A 3,507-nucleotide genomic window follows, 5' to 3' on the forward strand; every position below is an offset into this window, starting at 1 on the left:
CTGTAGGCTCCATTACCTACTACCTTGATGATCTCATAGGGTCCTTCCCAGTTGGGTGCTAACTTCCCTGCGTTTACCTCTCTAGTATTTTCATACACCTTTATGAGAACCCAATCTCCTAACTTAAAGACTCTTGCCCTGACGTTCTTGTTGAAGGACCTTGCTACTTCTTGTTGATATGCTGCCATTCTCATTTTTGCATCTTCTCTTAGTTCCTCCACTGTGTCCAGGTTGTGAATTAGTTCTGCTTGGTTCCTTTCTTCTGTCATTAACCCGTAACTTGCTGTGGGGACTTCTACTGTTGGGATTACTTTTTCACACCCGTACACCAATGAGAATGGAGTGTGGCCTTAAGCTCCCTTTGGAGTTGTTTTGTCTGCCCATAATATGTTGGGCAATTCATCTGCCCTTTTCCCTTTTGCTCCTTCTAGCTTTTTCTTCATGTTGCCTATAAGGACCTTGTTACAAGATTCTGCCTGTCCGTTTGCTTGTGGGTATCTAGGCGTAGATGTGATAAGAGAAATGTTCCATTCCTTGCAGAACTTCGTGGTCTTATTGCTGATGAACTGAGATCCATTATCTGTAATGATCTCTGCTGGTACTCCGAATCTACTCAGGATGTTTCTTTTTATAAACGAGATGACATGTTTGTCCTTGATATCCTTGTACGCTTCCGCTTCGATCCATTTTGAAAAGTAGTCTGTCATTGCTAAGAAGTATACTCTTTGTCCTGATGACGGGGGTAGCTTCACTATATCCATTCCCCACTTCATGAATGACCAAGGCGTCAGTGTTGGATGTAGCTCCTCTGATGGTTTGTGTGTCAAAGGTGCGTGTCTTTGGCATGCTAAACATTTCTTGGCGAACTCCGCAGCATCCTTTCTCATGCTAGGCCAATAGTATCCCATTCTGAGTGCTCTGTTGGCTAGATTTCTTCCTCCTGAATGGTTTCCGCACTCTCCGTTATGTAGGGACTGTAAGACTTGTTGTGCTTCTTCTTTCTCTAAACATCGTAAAAAGGGACCTGCTGCAGATTTCTTGAAGAGTACGTTGCTGATCAAGCAATACTTAGAGGTTTTCAGGGCGAATGCTTGAGCAGCTACTTTTCCTGTTGGTACTGTTTTGTCCAGAAGGTATTCCTTTAGCGGTGTTGCCTTGCTGTCGCCTTCTTTCCCTGTAGAACCTATTTGAACTTCGCAGACGTTCATGGTTGAGTCTTTCTCTATGGCCGGAGAGAGTACGTGCACTAGAGGGATAGCTCCAAATTCTTCTGGATTGATGTTTGATCCCAAGTTTGCCAGGGCGTCTGCTTCAGTGTTCAGATTCCTAGGTACCTGGTCTATCTTGAATTCCTTAATGAGTTTCTTTGTGACTTCTAGGTAAGCTATCATCCTGGTATCTTTTGCCGCATATTCTCCATTGATTTGATTTACCATGAGTAGGGAGTCTGAAATTACCTCTAGATGTTGTATCTTCATATCCCTTGCGACGGTCAACCCTGTGATCAATGCTTCGTATTCAGCTTCATTATTGGTGGCTTTGAAGTTGCATCTTATTGCCTGTGCTATCTTGTCTCCATGGGGTGAAGTCAGTACTACTCCTAAGCCTACACCGCGTATGTTCGCTGCGCCATCTGTATGGAGTATCCACTTCTGTCCAGCCTTTGGCTCCTGTAATGCCAATACTTCTTTTTGTGCTTCTTCCTCAAGGGTTGGACTGAAGTCTGCTACAAAGTCTGTCAAAGCTTGTGATTTGATTGCAGTTCTAGACTCGTATTGTATATCGTACCTGCAGAGATGTAAGGCCCATTTCTCCATCCTTCCTCACATTTCTGGCTTTCTCATGATGGCTTTGATGGGTTAGTTGGTGCGAACTCTTATGGAATGGCTTTCAAAGTATGGGCGTAGCTTTATTGAGGCAGTAACTAGGGCCAAAATAATTTTCTCTAAGGATGCGTACCTTGTTTCCGCGCTGAGTAGGGTCTTGCTTACGTTGTAGATTGGGAATAAGGACTGCGCTGATCGTCCCTTCAGACACTGCGAGGTACAATTGGAGGGGCTCCCTTTCTTTAGGCTTAGAGAGAATCAACGGGTTGGCCAAGTACTCTTTTAACTTCAGAAATGCCTCTTCGTGTTCCTGCTCCCACTTGAATTCCTTGTTTTTCTTCAGTACCTCGTAAAAGGCTCTGTTCTTGTCTGAAGATTTTGTAATGAACCTATTCAGTGCTGCAATTTTCCCTGTTAGGCTCTGTACATCCTTCTTTGATTTTGGTCGTTCCAGATCTAGAATGGCCTTGACTTGGTCTGGGCTGGCTTCTATTCCTCTTTGTGTAACCATGTATCCTAAGAACTTTCTTGACTGTACTCCGAATGTGCATTTTGTGGGGTTCAACTTCATACCGTACTGTTTCAGGATGGCAAATGCTTCTTTAAGGTCTCTCACGTGCTCTTCTGCCTTCTTGGATTTAACTACCATGTCGTCTATATAGACTTCTATTGTGTTCCCAATTTGTTTTTCAAATATCTTGTTCACCAGCCTTTGATATGTCGCTCCTGCGTTCTTCAATCCGAAAGGCATTACTTTATAGCAATATATTCCTAGACTAGTGATAAAGGCGGTCTTCTCTTGGTCATCCTTGTGCATGAGGATTTGATTATAACCACTGTACGCATCCATGAAAGATACCAGCTCGTGTCCTGCTGTGGCGTCTACCATTGCATCATTATGAGGTAGGGGGAACGGATCTTTTGGGCATGCCTTATTGATATCTGTGAAGTCTATGCAGATTCGCCATTTTTCGTTCTTCTTCTGACTACCACTACATTAGCGAGCCATTCTGGATATTTTACCTCTCTGATCTTTCCAGTCTTCAATAGGTTTTGATTTCCTCGTTGACAATCTTGTTCCTTTCCGGCGCAAATTTCCTTCTCTTATGCTTTACTGGTGTATGCATTGGGTCCACGTTCAGCTTGTGAGTAATTACATCTGGAGAGATACCTTTCATGTCTTCATAAGTCCAGGTGAATGCATCTTTTTCTTCTTCTAAGAAGGCATATATTTGTTGTCGGAGATCTGGCTTCAATTCTGACCCTATCTTGACCTTTTGATCTGGGTGTTTGGGGTTCAACTGGACTTCTGTGGCTTCTTGTTCTTCTGCTATGCTCAACTTCTCTTGGCCAGTTGACCCTCTAATTGCTATGCTGAACTCTTTTCTGCAGATGTTGCTTTTAATTCGATCTTGTAACATTCTTTGGCCTCTTTAGGGTCTCCTCTGATTTCTTGAATACCCCATTTGGTAGGGAACTTAATGACTTGATGGAATGTAGAGGGGATGGCCTTCATCTCATGTATCCAGGGTCTGCCTAAAATCATATTGTATGAGGATAAAGTGTCGATCACTAGGAACTTGACTTGTAGGTTGACTCCTTTCGCATAGGTAGCTAATGTGATCTCCCCACTAGTCTTCTTGGTTTCTCCACTGAATTCTACTAGCATTGTCGACTTATT

The sequence above is a fragment of the Chenopodium quinoa genome, unplaced genomic scaffold, assembly GCF_001683475.1.
Source record: "Chenopodium quinoa cultivar QQ74 unplaced genomic scaffold, ASM168347v1, whole genome shotgun sequence".
NCBI lineage: Eukaryota > Viridiplantae > Streptophyta > Magnoliopsida > Caryophyllales > Amaranthaceae > Chenopodium > Chenopodium quinoa.